The following is a 22,100-nucleotide window of genomic DNA, read 5'->3' as shown; positions in this document are numbered from 1 at the left end:
CAGCAAATCATATCAAATAATACATTGCAAGGAAAAGAATCATAGACCTGTCTTATACAAATGCTGGGCCAAAAGCATCCCTGGTGTAACTCCACTGATGGCAATGGAGTTAGTAGTATTGCCAACTCCAAGCATTGAAAAAACACTGGTCGGACCCAACCCCGCTGAGACTTTAAAAAATAATAAATGCTGAATTATATTTTATTTGCTTTCTGGTTTCTGAGCATAAAGGGTGCACTTGGGTCATCTTTACAGGCTTTCCTCTGCAGCCATGAGTGCTAGAAACCTTTTGTTTTAAAAGAAAGCTGAGTCTCCTGTGAGCACTTCCCTTCGGAAGCTGGGCTTTAAGAACAACAGTAATTATCCCGAGACTTACAATAAAATCACAAGAGCTGGCCACACTGAGTTAGTCATGCTAGTGACATCAAGAGAGTTAAACCAGGGATGAATATGCCCCCACTGTTCTTATCATTCAGTATATCTCAGGTCATGATCCACTGGACAAGGTTTTCATCTCTGAAAAAGGTTATTGGCTGCATGTCGAGAGTTTTAAAACAGGTGAGCCACCAAGCTGCTAGGAAGTCTGAGTGTTTTAATTTTCAGCACAGTGCATGGTAAGTTGCAAGCCCAACACTCATTATTCACAGAAGCTGCCTGCTTATAGTGTCTCTTCCATCTTGTTGTCTATAGACCCCACAGCACGTGGTTACTCTAATTCTCCTGGTGGTAACACTCTACAATAAGTTTGTCTCTGATGTGAAGCAGTGATGGGTGAACTCATTTAGCCCAATTTCCAATTCTCTTCAAAGATCCTAGGTTTCAAAATAATAGGCTGGGTGTTCTGCTTAGGAAACTTGGGGGGGAGAGAAGGAGCAGAAAAAGGGATGGTAGAAGTTGGATTAGAGAGCTGGCAGAATGAAAATTGGACAGGGGGAACAGAGAAGGGGCAAAGAAGTCTAATGAAAAAATAGAATGCAGTGTAAGGGCACTCACTTGTGCCACCCTACCTTTAGAGGTGCACAACCCTTTAGAGTGTGTGCTCACTTTCTCCTCATATGAAGTGTGTGTGTGTACACGCATATGGAGGGAGCACTGGTTTAAATTGCAGGGAATGTGTTCATGATTTAAAGCTGCTTTGGCCCTGTGCTTCTTTGTTTGAGAACTTAGCAGCTTTGCAAAACTTCATGACCCATGTGGTTCACCCATCTTTTCTCCCAAAACCACCAAATCTGTTGTATTTAAAAGGGAAATTAGGGTGCCTGTCAGGTGCCAGATGACTGCACTGAACACTGAATTTCTCTGCTTATCCACAGCATAAGCTGCACAACAGATAACAGCAGTGCTTTCCCACACCATAGCAGCAATGCACCTCAAACCTGACCTGCAAACATTCCCATCTAGTGAGGGGGTAGGTTGGTCCATTCCTGTCCTTGGCCTTGATGGTGAGAGACAACGGTGGGCATGAATGAAAACCCTAAGGCAGAAGGATTCTGTTGAGAGTGCCATCAGCTGGCATGGTGGTTTTTATGATTTTGACATTCGACAGTTTCTGACCATTAGAAACTGCACGAAGACCCCCACTAACTCATTTGACATAAGCCAGTCAAAATGCTGCCAGGTGGTGATTAGAAATGTGCCGAAAGGCAATGTTCAGAACCAGATTAGGCGTAGGGTAAAATCACAAGGTCTGATTGAGCGTGAGGGATTCTAATCCAACATCTTCAGAAATTCAAAGAGAGCTAGATTTAAAGTTCCAGTGTGGGGCCGTTTCTAGGAGTGATCATTATATGATTACTACTACCTGATCTGGAGTTGAAGCAGTGACCTAGAAGTGAATGACTCCATATCCATTTACCAGCCCACTAAACCCCAGCACTATTGAACGTAATATAGCTTGTACAATAGAACCTCAATGTTACGAACTGACCAGTCAACCATACACCTCATCTGAAACAGGAAGTACGCAATCAGGCAGCAGCAGAGATAACAAAATACAAATACACGTACTGTGTTAAGCTTAAACTACTGAAAAAAGGGAAAGTTTTTTAAAAAATTGACAAGGTTCGGAAACTGTTCCTGTGCTTGTTTTATTTAAATTAAGATGGTTAAAAGCAGCACTTTTCTTCTGCATAGTAAAGTTTCAAAACTGTATTAAGTCAATGTTCAGTTGTGAACTTTTGGAAACAAACATAACATTTTGCTCAGAGTTACAAACAACCTCCATTCCCGAGGTGTTTGTAACTCTGAGGTTCTACTGTACTTTTATAGCAAACACTGTGTCACTGCATGCAAATTCTTTGGTTCTTAACTACAAACAGCAGCCTGAGGCCATACCACCCAGAAACAAAGCTGTTGTATTGGAACGCTATCATGTTGCTCCTTTTATACTGTGAAAAGGTCTGATACATATCGGGAAATTTAAGGTTATTGTACAGTTTCTCCAGCTGCTTGAGATACTGAGTCTGAATCTGTTATTGCTTATGATGCTCTCACATTAGTGTAACTCTACTGACTTGAACTAAGTTGCTCCTAATTTACACTGGTGCAAGTTACGTTCAAAGGTAGATGTGGAATTTGTACATTAAGTATTTATATTTTGTTTCTTTGCAATAACTACAATTCTTGTTATAAAGTCCAAGATGCGTTTGATGTTTTTTCACTGTTGCTTATAAAGCACAGAGTCCTATTTAGGTAAACACTGAATAAATGTAATTTCTTCTTATCACAACGAGGGTTATGTCTGTATAGCTCCTACTTGCAATTCGGTCACTTGCCCAATTTGCCAAATTCCCTTTTAGCCACATCTTTAACTTTTTGGATTAAGTTGCAATGTGTTTCTTTACCAACATTTCTGTACTGCCCTTGTGCGAGCATATTATTTTCAGGGTTGATCAGAAAAGTGCTGGGTTGAAGGGAGTTCTGAATTGGAAAACAAATGTCAGCCGTGCCTTGTTTTTCTTCTCAAAACCCACTTTTTCAGGCTTACTTGGAAACTCTAACTCTCATTGCATCGAACCATTGATATCACATCTTTTGAAACCTGTAACCCTGGTAACTCATACTCTAGCCTCCCATATGGCCATGCCATTTTATTGACTTCACTTTGCCATAGCCCCCCCCCCCCCCTTGTCTTATCTACTTCTGCTGCTTTAGTTTTAACTTAGGCCCTGATCCTGCAACCACTTTATGTGTGTAAATTTAAGCACGTGCATAACTGTTTGCAGGATTGGGATCTTAGATGGTAAGCCCTTCTGGGCATGGAATCTATCTTTATTTGTTTCTGCTGTGAAGTGCCATGCACATAAGTAAGGATGATGGTTTATAGTATAATAATTTGAAAGTGCAGTAAAGCATCTCTCTTGAAATACCACCCTCTTCCCCCCATAAACATCCCAATCGACCATTAAAGATTTACATTGATTTTTCTGATATAACAGTGGTGAAAGTAGTTTGAATTTGAGGCCTCCTGGTCTCACAAAGTGTCACTTTTCACATGAGTGACACATGCAACCTGCAGCCTATTTCAGAGCTGAAAGTTTTGCCTAAGCTACACTTGTTTAGTGAAAACAGTATTTCCTCTGCTGATGTTACAAAGACAGAAATGGAAATCGGCATCTCTAATGCCATTTCTATCTTCTATGATATGATCATTTTATGGAGCTTAATTAACAACATAAAAGAAAAATCAAATCAGAGTTTACCTCTTTACCCAAAGGATTTACATCTCAGAGTTTAGGTGAACGGTACTTAAGTTTACTAGGTAAGTTCTGCACAAATGTCGTTTGGCATACAAATCATCCGTGAGATATAAATTTAGAACAGAAATGAAGTAATGTTAAAATGTCAATCTCTGCACTAAAGCAGTAGGTTAGTACGTACTTTCTTTCCTGCAGACCATACTGCTCTTGTGTTTTGTATTTAAAATATGAACAATTAAAATTCCATGTGGTTTCACTTATTTTGATGCAGAAACCTCATTAAAAACCCTAGACTTGGGAGCTTGCCAATAACAGTCTAGGATAGGATTGCTTTTGCATGAGCTTTTTTTTTTAACCTGTTGCAGCTTCACTGATATATTGTTTACAGCACAGCATGTGCCATGGTCATTTCTCCATTTCAGTTTACGGATGCCAGCTAATGCCAGTTGACATTCATTTTTCAATTAATGAGCTCTGCTTGTAGTTTACAGAGAATAATGCAACAAATTTCCGCCTGGTTTCAGCACTTTGGCCAATCACTTCCAATTATTATAGACTGTAATGTACTGTGGGTATATTAACTCCTTCTGGGTACAGCAAGCTGATGTGAACTTTAAAAGGATTATGGGATAATTTTATAACTTACAAACATTGCAATTTGCTGGAATGTGCTTAGTCATTTTTTGTTATTGGGACATTACTGAAGAAACATTCCCTAAACCTATTGCATATGTCTGCTGTGGAAGGGATTTTTAACAATCCAGTGCAGTGTGTAATCATTAAAAAAATGTATGAGTAAATACAATGGTGTTTGTCTATTCTATGCTATATTAGAAAACAATTGAACAGACAGACCCAAGGAACCTCAGCTTGGCATACTTATAACTATCACTAGGGACTATTTTAATTAATTATATTTCACCTAAATGGTGCATTCACAGCTTTTAGGCTTCGTGTTATGCCTTGTACTGTTTAAAGATTGCAGTAGTTATTCTATCCTGAATAGGCAGGGACGTGGGACTAATTGATCCGATATGGCTTTTTTCTTCCCTAATGTCTAAGATTTACTTGTGCAGTTTAGCTTATTATAGGTAGGGGTGGTAGCACACCTATTATTACAGTTGCCTGACTTTTCCCATTATAAGATCCAATTATCAGTTGTTTATAACTTTGCCAAATTTTTAACCATTTGAGCTGAACTTTTTGTATTTATTTATTATTATTGTTGTTATTTATTATTATTATTTCAGCCAAAACAGTTCTGTTTCTGAGAACGAGGCAAGTGGAAAATAATTGTTTAGCCCTGTGGAGAGTAGGCTGGGTCCAGGACAGACTGGAAAGAACAGAGAAGATGTCATGCTTGGGGGGTAATTGTCCACTAGAGCACACTCCCTCAAGAGCCTAGAATGGAACCCAATATTACTATTCCTCCACTCTCAGCAAATATCTGTGAAACCCACTGGCAAAATGTCCCATATCCCTTTAGTGGTGGTCCACATAGAGGACAACAACATAGTATTGCCATCAGTTACTCCACTAGGACAAGTGGCAGGTCTGTGCGGCATATCTATAAGTTCCAACCTTGCTGAGGACCCACGTGGCTGTCAATATGATGTCACATGATCGAATTTCTATTTGATTTTCAGTTTACCTTTTAAAAAACCTAGGAACTTGAACACAAAAAACTGCTAAAAGAACATCATTAAATCAAGCACCCAAAAGTCAGGATACATGAGAATTAAGGTTGCCAGTACAATCTTAACTTGGACCCCTTGTGCATGTGCATTATGATACAGTACTTGACTACATGATCACATACTATTTTTTTCCGCCACAGGATCTTGCCTCATTTAGTGTACAAAATGGACCTGCTCTGTAGATGAATCAGGGCTGCATAGTGAAGGAGATTGTCTGTCTGTAGGACCCTTGTCTCATTTGTTGCAGACATTGGAAGGTGTGTGGTGAATGAAGCAGAAGAGAGAGGATGGCCTTGTGGTTAAGGCAGCTGTATGCTGCCCTGGAGAACTGAATTCTATCCTTTCTTCTGCCACAGAGTTCCAATGTGATGCTGGGCATATCATTTCAACCAGGTTTCAGTGTAGCAGCCGTGTTAGTCTGTATTCGCAAAAAGAAAAGGAGTACTTGTGGCACCTTAGAGACTAACTAGTTATGTACTCCTCTTTTCTGGGTGCCTGACTTGATACTCTGGGGTCTGATTTTCAGAAGTGCTGAGCCCTGTCAGATACAACGGAAGTCAATAGGAGCTGTGCTTTGAACAAATAAAATGCAATGTAATGTTAAGTACTCTGAAAAATCAGCTCCCTAGATATGTCAGATTTGGCACTCAAAATTAGTGAATACTTCTGACCTTAATTTTTTTGTGCCTCAGTTCCCCAATTGTAAAATGGGGATAACACCACCCCCTGCAACTTGTTAATGTTTGTGAAGCACTCAGATGCTGCAGTGAGGAGCACCAAAGAAAGTCTCATGAGGAAATTAATAATGGTGTCTTCAGAGCAGAGTTTAAACAGTGTGCAGTAAATAAGGCTTGGGGCCACACACTGAACAGTGAGGGAAATAAACTGCTCATTCAGTGAGCAATGTCCATCTTGGGCACTGAATGAGGCAGTGGTCCTGTGGGAAAAAATAGTTGTGTGAACATGTAATTAAAGAATGTATCATAATGCATACACACAAGCGGGCCGAATTAAGGTTGCACAGGCAGCCTTAATTCTGGCATTTCCTAACTTTCGAATGCTTGACTTTGCCCTCTTAATTTTTTTTAATACAGGGTTTTTTTGTGTGCAATTTATATCTGACTTTTTCCGCAAACACACTTTTGCATTACTGTGTCATTTTATTTTACTTTTATTACTTTTCATTTTAATTTTTCTTCTACTGCAACTGAGAGTATTTATAGAACCAGACCCTGATGCTGCAGTTGGACTCCTACAGGTAGACCCTTGACTTCAAGGAGGCTCTGCATCCAGGCACAAGGGGTGACACTGTGGATCCAACTGCTGGACTGGGGTCTGAGGTGATGTGTGGGGGAGGGGGGACTGAGGGGTCATATACCCCCTTACCCCAGATTTGTGGCCTGGCTTGTACTGAGCATGCTCACATGGACTGCTCTCACTCTGCTCCTCCCTCCCCCCTAATATACACACACTATCAGCAGGCACAGGTCGTCTCTGCCTGAGACTGTAATTTCCATGCGGCACAGGCTGCCTCCTTTTATGTCTGTTAATTGGCATGCATGCTTAGGCTCTCATCCTACACAGGTTTACACATAAGCTTAACTTTCTGCATGAGCTCAATGTGACGACTTGCATGCATACAGTTGAGCATATGTGTGAATGTTTGCTAGATTGGGGACTTTTGGTGCTATGGAAATAATTATCATCATCATTTTGTTTTTTCTCAGTGCCTCAGATTCTCCATTTTGAAGGGAGAATGATAACTTCCTACCGCTTGTGCTAATTCTTACAAAATCCTGGGTCTGCGTTTGCAAAGCACTTCATAGATGCATAGTGCTAGAGAAATGCAAATTGCCAGTAATTATTATTAATGTCATTCCTCACACAAATGATCCTCATCATTTCTACTTCATGAAAGTAACATTCGGTGAGGTCTGGGATTTTGTTTTTTAAAATACTTTAAAGTCTGTATAGCTATTACTTTCTATCGCCAACCAAGCACATCTTTAATTAAGGGTTTCACAGCAAGCTATGCTGTCACAAAACTATTTATTCTGAGCAAGGCCATAAGATCAGGAACATTTAAAAAAAAAAACGTGAATTAGGGAAAGAGGCTCCCCACAATTTTTTTTGCTGTGTTCCACCCTCTTCAACAAAGTAAAGTTTTGGGATTCCCCTTTCCATCTAGTCATAAAGAAAGGAAAGGTGGTTGTGACCCACTGAAACCTGTTTGAAACCCCCACATTGAGAATTCATCTTCTGTGGAACCACAGACTTTTAAAAATAACATTTTTAGCCTTCTCCAATATGGAGATAGTGTACACTGATGTATAGCTGCCATGTTATAGGTTAGCTGAAAATATTTTAATAACAATACTAATGAGAGCTGTACACAACTTTCATTAAAAAACCCCAGATCACACGGAACTCAGTTGGGGTTTGAGCCAAATCCCATTAAAGTCAATGGGAGTGGGATCCAGCCCTGGCTTTGGTTACCATCATTGTGTCTTCCGTGTTGTTCCCTATGTATGGAACTAAAATCTAAGGTTACCACCCTGCCCTTCTTAAAACACACTTCTGCAGAGATGCCCACGATAAACTGCTCACTGATAATGGTTAGGAAGGTACCCTGCATGGACTACTGATTTCATTAAATATCTCGTTTTATTGATATCCTAACAAAACCAAACTAGCTTTGTCCTCCTTTCTGCAAGCCCTCTGTTTGTTACTCACTTGTTGTATCTTATTTAAAACAGCCCCAATTTTGAAATCAGATCTGAAATCAGATATAAGTGAACTGGCATGGAGTTCCACTGAAATGCAAAAGGTTCCTTCCATACAAGTGGGATTACAAGATTGGGGTGTTACAGTGTAACCCTAAGGAGTTTTACCTTAACAGTCGTTTTAGTCTGTATTCGCAAAAAGAAAAGGAGTACTTGTGGCACCTTAGAGACTAACCAATTTGTTTGAGCATAAGCTTTCGTGAGCATCCGATGAAGTGAGCTGTAGCTCACCAAAGTTTATGCTCAAATAAATTGGTTAGTCTCTAAGGTGCCACAAGTACTCCTTTTCTTTTTAGGGTTACACTGTAGTTATCCTGTGCGCATGAAAAGCTTAGTTTAAACAAACTGCGCCGAATACCTCCTTGTTGTTTGAGGCATTCAAAAAATAATATATATATTTACTTAATTTGTGTTAAATATTTTCAAATTGCATTTTTAAATCAGTTTTATAGACCAAAACTTTGTCTCCAGACAAACAATAGCAGCAGAAGAGGTGTGAACTGCTCCCCCGTTCGCCTCAATGGGGTATAAACTTCAAGCCTAGGTGGGGACCATTTAAACTGTAATATTATTGAGCACAACAGTCTAACAAAACTCAACTGAACATTTTTACTCCTTCACAGCTGTTTCATTGCATAGTGTCTTCCTGGCCTTGCACTTCCTCTATTTACATGTGAATTTTGATGATATTTCAATTTTTTTTTTAACACTGACTTGTGTGTTTTGGTGCTTAGGCATGGTGAGTGGCACATTAAGATACCATCTATTCTTTAGTTAGATAGATGTTTTCCTTGAATTTTTTGTGTCGCCCCCAAGCATTTTGGTTCATCTAATATCAACCGTCAAAGTACCAAGTATACAATAAAGGAGAGTGATTCCTAGGCATATCTGTCAGATTGCTTAGCAGGTAAAGTGGTGTCTCTTTTCACTTTCCCATTTAATCCAGCGTAGGCTTTATCATTACCCCACTCACTTAACAGGGGGGTGGGATAGCTCAGTGGTTTGAGCATTGGCCTGCTAAACCAAGGGTTGTGAGCTCAATCCTTGAGGGGGCCATTTAGGGACTGGAGCAAAAATCGGGAATTGGTCCTGCTTTAAGCAGGGGGTTGGACTAGATGACCTCCTGAGATTCTATGATGTTTCTGCTACAGTGGCTGCACAGGAAGAACAGAGGAAGTCCTGTTTCTTTATGTATTTTAACTATTTTTGGCAGCTGTCGCGTATCTGTGCACTGGTTTTCACTGAGCTGTCCACTATGACACCAAGGACTTTTTCCTGGGTGGTTAGTTAATTTAGAACCCAGCAACTTGAATGAATAGAAATTCCTTCAATGCCTTGTACAGCACAACACCTCTGGCCAGACGGCTGACAGCAGAGATCGAAACAGGGATCACTGGTTCTAAAAGTGGGGGTGTCTATTGCCTGAGCTACAGCCCCAAAGTACCTTCGTGCAAAGGCTATAGCAGACTCCTAAACCTTTCTATACAGACCCAGCCGGTAGAAAAGGACAGAGGGCCCACTGTGTAAATGTAGTTTACACTTGCATTTGTCAAGAGTGAATTTCATCTGCCATCAAATGCTGCCCATTCAACTTGCTTGATTAGGCTCCTTGCTGTCTTCTCTAGTTTTCACTATCCCATCTTGGTAATCTTTCCCACAATCCACATGTTGGCCCTGTGTGATCATGGTGGAGAGAAGGAACTGGTTGTATTTTGGGGATGAGAGTAATTCATTCTCAGCCAGCTCGACTTGTTAGAAATTTCAACCTTCTCTCATGTTGGGACAGAGCTGGCTGCTGAGACAAAAGAATTTAAAAGCCTTGACACTTTTATGTTATTTGTTAGTCTTTTTTATATAACATACCTCCACAAATAACTATTCCCCACTATTTTTGCACTGGATGATGTGATCTTATATATCTGTGACATGGAGTCTGTCATATAAAGCACTTCTCCCACCATTGTAATAACATAGTACATCAGCTTCTGCTGTGAAATGCACCAACTGTTAACTGTGCACAGCAACATTCACAGCAGTTGAAGGCAGGAAGTGCAGAAGAACATCAAACCCTCTTGAAACTAAGTACTTATACAAGGGCTCATCACTACTTGTACCTATCTATTAATGTATGCAATTGGTGCAGTATGATGGAAGCAGAACATATATAATACTTCTTGGAAATATCACACGAAGTCTGGCAAATCTACAATGCTGTGCAAAAAAAAAAAGGGGGGGCTAATACTTTGTGATGTCACTCACACATGAAACATGCACACCCTGTTCAATTTCCCAAAAGTTTCACCACTGGAATTTTAGTTGCTGCTGTTTTTCACCAGCCCCAGCTACAATGCACTACAGGGAACGTTTGAGGATTTCTTGGATAGCAATCTAAACAGAGCTGTATATACCAGGAGAGTGAAGCCACAGGGCTGAGATCTTTAATGTACAGTAATAGAGAGTCTCTGTATAATAATTCTGTGCAACTCTCATGAATGGGAAGATAATATACAATGGGGGCTAGGAGTCTAGTTTATTATTATTATTATTGCAGACAAATGTGCCTTAACAATCCAATATAAATGTTTGTTTCCCATGTTGTCATGAATTGTACTTTTCCACTGCATGCTCACAACTCTCAAATTCCATCTGATCCTCAAGCAGAGGCAAAGAAACTAAGCTATGCAAGGGGGAAAGTAAACCTTGGCATTTCACTGTAACTTCAACCTTTAAACCCCCTCTTTTTTTCTCCCCTGCCAAATTTTCTATTAGTATCCTGTTCAAATAATACACTTCCCTTTTGTGGAAAGAAAGACAGAGGATTCCTTGCTGGTTCTTGATTAAGAACTTTTAAGAAACCGGGAAGGAAGAGACTCTTTGAAACTGGATCTACTGTAGGACGGAAGCCAACACACAAGACATGGTGTCTTTTAGAAAAGGCCACACACAGTGCCATTGCAGTCATATGACTTTTCTGTCACATCCTGAAGCCATTTCCAGCTCGTGCGCGAGTTTGTACTCCCATTTAGAAGAGGATGGGATATATTGGGAACACACACATGGAAACACTTTCAGGGAATCAGTTTCCATGAAATCCATAATGAGCCAAGTGGCTTCAGATGTGGCGGCATGCCTCAGATTAGCCAAAAAAAAAAAAAAAAAGACAAATCCACCCTTTCAGCCCTTATTTCAGTTTCAGAAAAAAATTAAAAACCACTAATGACTTATGGCTACCAAAACATGAAGCCACCAAAAAAAAAAAAAAAAGGGGTGGGGGTGGGGGGAACCTACCCCTCCTCAATATAGCCTTTTTACTGATGTTCTTATCAATCAAAAGGAACTATTTCTGTCATGGCATTGGTTTGCTGGGCTTAATTAGCTCTTTCTGAAGTGTTGCTAAAAACACTGTGGAGGTGAGGGGTGGGCGAAGTGTGTGTATGGGGTCAGGAGGCAGCCTCTGGTTTGATAACGTGTGGTCAATTAAGATAGTTTTCAAAATTGTAGTTAAATGATAAATGGTTAAGTAAATCTCTCCAGAAAAGCTGCATTCAGATGGGACATCCTTATGTTTGCCTTAGGCCCATATTGGTTGCAACTGGGTCATACGGAAAGCAGGATTTATGAGTTGGCAGGTATGTTGGCTGGCAGGTATTACACACTAGTGTCAGGCTGGAGGTGTGTATCAGCATAATGTGCTCCAGTGGCAGGAGACTTAAAGTTCAGGAAAGACCTGAGCCTGCTTTGCTGAAAGTTACATGTGATGAGGAATGGAGGAGGAGTTCTGGATCTAACTTGGTAATGAACCACTTATTATGGACCCCAAACACTGATCTGGAGGCTGCACTGCAGTTCAGCCAACAACACAGTAAGGACTAGGAGGCAGAATTACCAATGGAAGAACAGAGCAGCAACCCACATCCCAATCTGAGTATTAAGTCAAATAATTGGATTCCGAGGATGTACGGAACATGGGGGAATCATGCACTCACTGAATAGGACATTTAAAACAAGAACAGAAGAGATGTTGAGGGCATCTTTTATTAAAGCTACTTTACATTTTTTTCACTAGCAAATATGATCAAAATTTGGCAATAGCCCTTAATTTGGATCAGATCATGCCACCTTTACTCTGCTATTGGGCAACAAAATGGCAAATGAAATTTAATGTGGATATATATAAAGTAATGCACACTGGAAAAAATAATCCCATCTATACATACAATATGATGGGGGCTAATTTAGCTAAAACTAATCAGGAGAAAGATCTTGGAGTCATCGTGGATAGTTCCCTGAAGACGTCCATGCAGTGTGCAGCGGCAGTCAAAAAAGCAAACAGGATGTTAGGAATCATTAAAAAAGGGATAGAGAATAAGATGGAGAATATCTTATTGCCCTTATATAAATCCATTGAATACTGCATACAGATGTGGTCCCCTCATCTCAAAAAAGATATACTGGCATTAGAAAAGGTTCAGAAAGGGGCAACTAAAATTATTAGGGGTTTGGAACGGGTTCCATATGAGGAGAGATTAGAGGCTAGAACTTTTCAGCTTGGAAAAGGGGAGACTAAGGGGGGATATGATAGAGGTCTATAAAATCAGGAGTGGTGTGGAGAACGTGAATAAGGAAAAGTTATTTACTTGTTCCCATAATATAAGAACTAGGGGCCACCAAATGAAATTAATGGGCAGCAGGTTTAAAACAAATAAAAGGAAGTTCTTCTTCACACAGCGCACAGTCAACCTGTGGAACTCCTTGCCTGAGGAGGTTGTGAAGGCTAGGACTATAACAGGGTTTAAAAGAGAACTGGATAAATTCATGGAGGCCAAGTCCATTAATGGCTATTAGCCATGATGGGTAAGGAATGGTGGCCCTAGCCTTTGCTTGTCAGAGGGTGGAGATGGATGGCAGGAGAGAGATCACTTGATCATTACTTGTTAAGTTCACTCCCTCTGGGGCACCTGGCAGTGGCCACTGTCAGCAGACAGGATACTGGGCTGGATGGACCTTTGGTCTGACCCGTATGGCCATTCTTACGTTCTTATGTACGCTCCCTGAGTAGTAACTTATTCCACAGACAGTCCCCGTGTTTTCAGTAAGACTACTTGTGAAACAAAGGATCTCCCAAGGTAAGAATGAGAGACTCAAGATCTCAGGTAGCCAGGTTGGAGCTTGCTTAGATCTCCAAAAGTGAAATTGGAAAATAAAATCCCAATGAATTTTAAAGCTTGTTTCTACTGCTGGTGCTGCTAAGACTTAGCTTGGAAACTCTGAAAGAGTCTCATACTCCATTAATACAATGCTCTTCTCAACTTCCGCCTCCAAAACTAGATCTGAGATTTGTTTTTCAGACTGTTCTTTCCACCAGAGTTCGGCACAGTAAACTAACTCAAAACTTCTGCATCAAGGAAAAGGTCTCTCTTAAAGTTTTGTTTGGCTTTGCTTTCAAAGAGCTGTCTGTATATTTTAGAATATGTAGAATTTTCCTTTGATTTAAACCTCCCTTTTTAACAATGGACAAGAGATGATTTCTCTGCTAAGTGATTTAAACAAAAACAAACAGATTTTGGTTACTGAGGGCCTTGTTCTTAAAGCGTTTTGGGTTTTTTTTCAGGGAAAAATCAAACCCTACAAATTAAGCTTTTGGCAAAAACTTAAACTCCCAACTCAGTACAAGTTTCTCCTTCTTATTCCAGCTAAACAACATAGTACAAAAGGGTAGAAAAGGTACCTTCTTGTTCCACACATATATAAAAGGACTTCATGTCTAATGTAAACAAACAAAAACATACTGTTCTAGTCCTGAAATAATCTTTGTCTCTTAAACGTACATTTTTAACCTCCATCTCTTTTCATTTCCAATGCCCTTATTTTTTTTTTCTTTTCCCCTGGTATGAAGTTCTCTGTCTCCTGAATGTAAACAGACACACCTAATTCTGTACTAAGGTGTCTGAAAGCAACTCCTTGTTTTCAGAGACCGAACTATGCGGAAGACAAGAAGACTGAAGCTGTAGAAGCAGGAGTTGCAGCTCCTGTGCTGAGTGGAGAGTTTAACATGTGGATTGCTTTTGAATTTCATGGAAAATTATAAGGAGTACTTGTGGCACCTTAGAGACCAACCAATTTATTTGAGCATGAGCTTTCGTGAGCTACCTGTCATGGAAAATGATATAACTATCTTAGGTCAGGCCATCTCATGCAGGGCAAAATACACTGCTGTAGCTCAAACAATGGAAAGAAAACACTCCTGGCAAAGCAGAGGGAGCCAAGTGAATTTTTCCCCCTTACCTTGATGATGGTGAACATACAGTGATATTCCTAAGTGATGCCCAAACCATCTTGTTATTGGCAGCAGTCTTTGGGTAAAATTTTACCCAAAAGTGCCAAAGTGACAAACCTCGATTTTCAAAATGGTCTTAGACACGTAGGCCCAGATCCTCAAAGGTAGTTAGGCAACTAACTCCTAATGGGAGCTTAAATTATCTTTGAGAATCTGGGCCTTAGGAGACTACGTCCCACTGTCATTCAATGAGACTTATGTCTTGTCTACACACAAAAGTTGTACCACTTTAACTATATCAGTACGGTAAATTTTATCTATATCAATATAATTAAAGCAATACAACTTCCCCATGTGTGGATGCAGTTATAGCAGTATAAATGGGTTTATTATGATATAGAATATTCCAGTATGGGAAGGGAAAGAACCTCTAGCAGTATAAAGCACCTTTATGTCGGTATAAGCATGTCTATACTAGGGATTGTACCCTTATAACTGTATTAGTAAAAAGTCACACCCCAACCAACAAACCGAAGTGTGTGTAGGCTCCAAAGTGCCTAAGTCACTTTTGAAAATGTTACGCTGTGTCTGTATTCAAAGCTGCCCCGGTGCAATGAAATATGTGATTGTTCAACCAATTTAGTTAAACTGATGCAAATCCAGGAACGGATATTCTTCGTTTGATACAAACCTGAACTCTATTCGTTGCTGAATTCAGCTAAACCACTATAAGCCAAATTTAAATTGGATGAAAAGCGTCCATGCATGGTTTTGCACCAGTTTAATGAGATCAGTTTTTAAACTGATTTAAAGTTTTAACCTGTTTCAACTCTGAATATAGAGAGAGCCTCAAAATAGTTTTTCCTGCTCCTCAGGGGAGCCTTTGCATTTGACTTTTATCCTCCCAGGGGTCAGTGATGAGGAAGAAGGGGACTGGGTTTTTAGCCTGCATATCCTTAGTTACTACACCATTACTGGGCTGAATCCTTATTCTCTAAGAAAACATTAGCTGAATTGGCCAGATATCAAGAGGCCTTGGAATGTCTCCTTCCCAGACCAGTTGGAGATGGGCGTAGCATGGAAATATTGTTCAGGATGACTGCAAGTGAGGAGAGAGGGAGGTTTTGAGAGCATCCACTTCTCATCCAATCGCTGCAGCTGCTTACAGAGAGGGAATGCAACACAGTCCTTACAGCAGAGTTATTTTCTGACTCTGGCACTGACCTGATGTGTGACATTCAGCAAATCACTTAATTTCTCTGCCTACGTTTTGCCACCTGTCACATGGCATTCTAGTATGTTACCTGCCTGACAAGGTTTAATTAATTAATGTTTGTGAAATGCTTTGAGATCCTCTCATGGAACATGCTAGAGGTAGAAATGCTAGAGGCAAAACCAAGCCAGTATCTTAGAAAAACTCTTCAGCAGATTAAGTTGAACAAAGTGTGGGAAACAGAGAGCATGGGGAGAACTCTGCTTAAGATTAACTTTCACGTTCAGTCACAATATATAAAGTACATTTTAGATGTGAAAGATAAGAGTGATCAATCCATATGATCTTCTGTTGCCTTCAACTGCTCTCAGAGATAGAGCTAAAGTGGTCTTAAACCAAACTTCTCCAGTTCATATGCAAAACAGAAAGGGGCTACGAAATTCAGAACGTGGTCAGGAGCAGACCTAAAACACTGAGTTTAAACTCGATTTCTAAAAGCTCATCTACACAGTGAGTTACTATGCAGGAAGATATGGTGTGAATCTACAGTGCACCAGCTTGCTGTGCAGCAATGTCCGGGCTGGATGCTGCTTCGAGCACACAGAACGTCCCAGAGTGCAGCTTAGCCTACTGTGCCTTCAAGAAGTCGTAGGCTAAGCTACACTCTGGGACTTTCAATGTACTGTAGCACATGGGATGTTACTGTGCGATGAGCTGGTGTGCTGTACATTCACCCTAGCTTGCCGTGTAGTATCTCACCAAGTAGTCATGGCCTCATGTGGGACTGTGGCCAGAGGCCTTTTATTAAACACTGTTCCAACCCAGTTTGGCACATCTACACTGGCTGGGCCAAACTAGGAACAAGTTGGCCTGGGATCATATTTAAACCCAGTTTCTTAGCTCATTTTGGAGCCCAGTACAGATGGATCCTAATTAGAATCATAGAATCATTGGGTTGGAAGAGACCTCAGGAGGTCATCTAATCCAACCCCCTGCTCAAAGCAGGACCACCCCAATTAAATCATCCCAGCCAGGGCTTGTCAAGCCAGGCCTTAAAAACCTCTAAGGATGGAGATTCCACCACCTCCCTAACCCATTCCAGTGCTTCACCATCTTCCTAGTGAAATAATTTTTCCTAATATCCAACCTAGACCTCCCGCGCTGCAACTTGAGACCATTGCTCCTTGTTTTGTCATCTGCTACCACTGAGAACAGCCTAGTTCCATCCTCTTTGGAACTCCCCTTCAGGTAGTTGAAGGCTGCTATCAAATCCCCCCTCACTCTTCTCTTCTGCAGACTAAATAAGGCCAGTTCCCTCAGCCTCTCCTCATAAGTCATGTGCTCTAGACCCCTAATCATTTTCATTGCCCTCAGCTGGACTCTCTCCAATTTGTCCACATCCTTTCTGTAATGGGGGGCCCAGAACTGGATGTAATATTCCAGATGTGGCCTCACTAGTGCCAAATAGAGGGGAATAATCAATTTTCTTGATCTGCTGGCAATGCTCCTACTAATGCAGCCCAATATGCCATTAGCCTTCTTGGCAACAAGGGCACACAGCTGACTCACAGAATTTAGTGGTACCTAGAGTTTTCTCTGTCCTCCTTTTCACCCATAAAAATTGCAGGTTGCCTTTTAGCATGAATCAAAATGAAGACAAAAACCCCTTTTAAAAGATATGTTTAAAAGGAGGGGGGGAAGAGTTGCCTTCTCCTGCTTCCCCGGGATTCCTCTGTGGGTCCTCCCGACCAGCCAGGATCCACATCACAGGTCTCTAGTGCTCTCGATGAGTGTTTCAACAATTCCTATCTCATGTTTCTGCTGCCTCTAAATCTCATTGTCTTCAATCATCTCACTGCAGATTTTATGTCAGCAGATCTCCTTGTGCTCCTTGGGCCTCTGACACCTTATCCTAGCCAACAGACTATTCCCCTAACCACCAGTTCTAGATTCTGAGTCCTAGCTCATGGTCTGTTTGTCATTTTGTGTAAGATGTGTCCTGGAGGCTGTTTAATCTTCTAAGTTCCTTCTCATGGAGATTTTAGTCCTCTACTCTATATTTCACCTCTGTCAAATGTCCACAACCCCTCGCCTGCCTCTTATGGCTATTGTGGGGCTATTCAGCATTCTGAAACCCTTGTACACTGTGAAAATTGTTTCGGCTCCCAATTCATGGTCAGCAGCTCCAGTTCCTATCGTTCAGCTGTATTCCTAAAACACTCATTGTTTCTCAAGCACTTTTAGTGCATTCTCCTTTTAAAAAAAAAAAAAAAAAAAAAAAGCCTGAATCTTAGCTTTGGCATTCATGGTTTCCCGATTTTTTTTTTTAAACTACACCATTCCAGAATGGTTTCCTCCTCCTAACCCTACATACATTACTGATACATTTAAACTTGACCTCCATTTTAACAAAGCTTATGTCTGGAAATTGTCTTTCTTTTGAGGCAAGGTTTTGTTTTAAATAAGTATACTTCGTTGGCTTCTTGATCTAGTGTATGTACCTATTGTCTTGGCAGCTCTGTGATGGCTGGCCAGAGTTGCCCCCTTTCAGCTAGACAAAAGCCAAAGGGAACTCTATCACTAGAACTACTCAACCCTTCCACCTAAGCATCTTTCACTCTGTCTGGGTTTTGCCTGTTGGGTTGAGGGTCCTCCTAGATGCACCAAAGGCAGCAGAGCTATAATACAGGGCAGGATGTTCGCTGTCTTAGTGCAGTGCTACTTTCTGCTCCGTCAAGCTGCACCAAATATTAATGCTACTGCGCTAGGTGGAGATTTTCAAAGCTGACGAAGGACTTCAGATACACAGCTTCATTAAACTAGCCCATAGTTCTTTACATTTTCAAAGAGATGTACAGATATAAACAAATTAATCCACGGAGCCTCCTTGTGACATAGGCGAGGGTCGTTATTCCAATTTCACACATCAAGAAAGCAGGAAAGCGGCCCCAAGAAGGTGAGTTGGGTGGAAGGCAAAATGGTTTAATGTTAGTGGGCTAAGTACAGTCTATAGCTGGGAGCCAGAAGCCTGGGTTCTGATACTAGCTCTTGCCACTGACTCACTGGGTGGCCTTAGGCAAATCACTTGGGTCACTGTTTTCAAACCTGGGTGCCATGAATGGGAGTCAGAACCTCTGAAAATCAGACCAGCAGTTTAGGTGCCTATACGTGGATTATACATACTTGACTGTAAGCACTGACACTTGAAAATTTTGGCCTTAATCTCTCCAAGCCGAAGTGCTGCCAATGGCAGATGAGATAAACCTACCTGACAGGAAGGAGAGAGGGTTTGAGGCAGAATTAATGTTTGTACAGTACTCAGCTGAAAGTTACCACCTACGTATAAAAACTATCATTAAGCACATGCATTGTGGCAGTGGATCTGGAGATCCTGGCTCCCAGTCCTCTGCTCACTGCACTAGACTGTGCTGTTATCACCCTGTAAGCTCTAGCAGATGCGGCAGTTCCGGTGGGGTTCCCCAACCTCATCATGGGCAGTGACTTGGCCTCGGTTCTGGAAACACTAAGGTCTCGCCATGTTAAGAAACTCACACTTGAGCTGCAAAAGATGGCCTTTTCCACAGCAGGATACCACAGATGTTTCAGAGAATAAAGTGATTTTTTTATGTAGGAACATGTGTACTATGGGAGTCATGGGGGCCACTCCCCTTTGCCCAGGTGAAAATGATCTTTGTGCACAAAGCAACATCTGAATACACCAGCTGTTCTGCTGCATAAAAACAGCTGAGGGTAGCAGTGCACAGGGAGATATCGCATCTGAAGTATGAGAGAAAGGATGTTCTGGGAGTAAAGGCTCCGGCCCTTGATTCAGAAGGTATGGATTCAATATCTTGTTCTGTCACAGACTCCTTGTGTGACTTTGGGCTAGCCATTTGGTCTCTTGGCACTTCAGTGTCCCATCTGCAGAACTGGGAGGCTGATAATTCTGCTACTTTCTGGGTTTAGTTAGATTGTAAGCTCGTCAGGGCTTTTATTAGATGTTTGTGAAAAGCCTAGCAAAATGCGGCCTGATCTCAGTCGAAATCTCTAGGTGCTTCTGTAATACGGATATATTTTAACAATAATGAAGCAGGATACATGGAGAAAGCTGCCATTGTGCAGCTGAACCACGCCATATAACATCATGAATCAAGAGGAAAGAGAAGTGTTGGTCAATCAGCCCGCTAGGCTGCTGCCCCCCTGAATTTTGCTCAGAAGACTACCAGCACTGAGTGGCCCCTTTCTCCATTGCCTCAAACATAAGCTACTTGTCTTCTTTCCAGGCCCTTCATGGCCCACCCTCACCCTCCTTATTGTCTCTTTTTCACTGCTGAAATGTTGACTCCCACCTACAATCGACCTACGTCACCAGCTTCCATTGTCTACTTGTTACATTTTTCAAACAAGCACTCTGTGCTGTCTCCTGTGCTTCCCCTCACTCTTGGGATGATGTAAACATCCACAGAGCTCTGTCACTGTCCTCCTTCAAACTCTCCTTTGTCGTGACACCTGCAAAAACTTGACAATGGTGAGGCTGCTGGCGTGCTGCTTATCATGCTGACTGATACTGCCTCATAGTCTCCTTGCGTTCCCCTATCAGTCTGTTTGTATCCATCTTTGTATGCAGTGTTGTTGTAGCCACTGTTGGTCCCAGAACATTAGAGAGAAAAGGTGGGTGAGGCAATAGCTTTTATTAGACCAACTTTGGTTGGTGAGAGAGACCAGCTTTCGAAGTTACACAGAGCTCTTCTTCAGCTCTGGGAAACTTACTCAGAGCATCCTAACTAAACAATCTATTCCACCTTGTACTGAGCTGGGACACTTTAAATTTCCCAAAACTGAAGATGAGCTCTGTGTAAGCTCAAAAGCTTGTCTCTCACACAAACAGAAATTGGTCCAACAAAAGATATTACCTCACCCACCGTGTATCCATCTTGTCTTGCATTTAGATTGTAAGCTCTCTGGGGCAGAGCCTTCGCCTGTGACCCCTACCCCCACCCCACTCATGTTTGTACAGCACCAAGCACGATGGGTCCTGGTCTATGATGTGGCTCCTAAGTGCTACCACAATACAAATAAGAAGTGGCCACAATATGGCAATGGTAAGTGGCTGGATGACAATTCCAAAGGTGGCTTAGCAGCCACTCTCAAACATAATCATTGCTTTGATCGTTAAGCCCCATGTCTCTAGTAAGGCAAACCAGTGTGTGTACCTCCACAGCTGGTCCAGGCAGAGTGCAATGCTCTGGGAAAGCCTTTTTCAAGAAAAAGAAAATGCAACTTGGAACTTGCAAATGCAAAGCTGTAACCAACGTCAGCTCTTGGAAGCCCTCTGCTTCCACAACTGAACAGGGCAGCATGTGCCAGAATTTCATCAGGCATGGAATTAAAAGAGCCCTGGGCTGGGCCATGTGTTTCTCAGTGCATCATACTATCATCTCCCAAGAGCCTCGTAGGTCCCATACGCTATTTTTTCCTGGGGACATTGCTGGGGCTGATGTTGCTCTGTTTTCAGAACAACACAGGCATTTGGCTTCACAACATGAATTCACACGAGGTGGTTTCTGTACACCCACACCCTTCACAACGTTCTGCCACCCCAGGTCCAGATGTTAAGAGGTGTTTTTTGTATTAAACATGATGCTTGTTTGGAAGGTGATACCATAAAGCAGAGGTGCCCAGGTGTTGGAGAGTGATATTCCAGCTAACCCATCAATGACATACAGTGCAAATTGTTCATGTGGCATCATTAACAACTTCCCAGACTGTGACCCCTTTCTTTAGTCCCTTGCCAATTGAGAGAGACACTGTTGGTGCAGATGCCGATATTGACATTCCATGTTGTACCTCCTCCAGTAACAAGCATGTGATGCCAATTGGCAAAGACAAGCAAGAGAGGGGCCTTCCACATAACTGCCTCTTAAGTACTGTGCCCTGTTTAAACACAGGTGTTAGTCCACTGACTTCAACTAAGTACTCCTGAGAGGAGACTCAGCTTCTGGTGGCCCCTCTACTGCCAGTGCCAATACGCTGTACAGAAAGCAGCAGTATTTCACGTATGCCACAGGCCAATTAGGATATTAAGGTGGGAGCTCCACATCTATAGCCACCACAGTGCGAAGGATCAGATTGTGCTTCCTCTTCCTAGTCTCAAAGATGTCGTAGACTCTTTGCAGCAGTTTGGTTATCCCCCAGGTCATCCCCCTCACCCACCCATCTCATCACTGGGATATCTTAGCATGGCATTCCCCCTCCCCATCATCCTCAGTAATGGCTGCCATTTCAGCATCGTCAGTCTCAGTACCTGACAAAGCATCTTACGCTCTGCAATTGGCAACAGTGTCTGCTTTTCCTGCAGGGATGTGGACTCCAGCCTTCAGCCCTGACATGGGGCTCCCTGATTTCTGCTTGGTCCCAGTTGAGCTTGATCAA

General features: G+C 41.7%; 1 protein-coding gene across 1 annotated transcript in view; it reads right to left on the bottom strand.

Moving 5' to 3' along the window:
* Positions 1 to 22,100, bottom strand: part of RUNX2 (RUNX family transcription factor 2) — a 196,845-nt gene that overhangs the window by 5,351 nt on the left and 169,394 nt on the right. The window lies entirely within an intron of this gene.

This window comes from Lepidochelys kempii, chromosome 3, assembly GCF_965140265.1.
Source record: "Lepidochelys kempii isolate rLepKem1 chromosome 3, rLepKem1.hap2, whole genome shotgun sequence".
Lineage (NCBI taxonomy): Eukaryota > Metazoa > Chordata > Testudines > Cheloniidae > Lepidochelys > Lepidochelys kempii.
The sequence above is the reverse complement of the archived record's forward strand: the minus strand, read 5'-3'. Positions and strand labels throughout refer to the sequence as shown.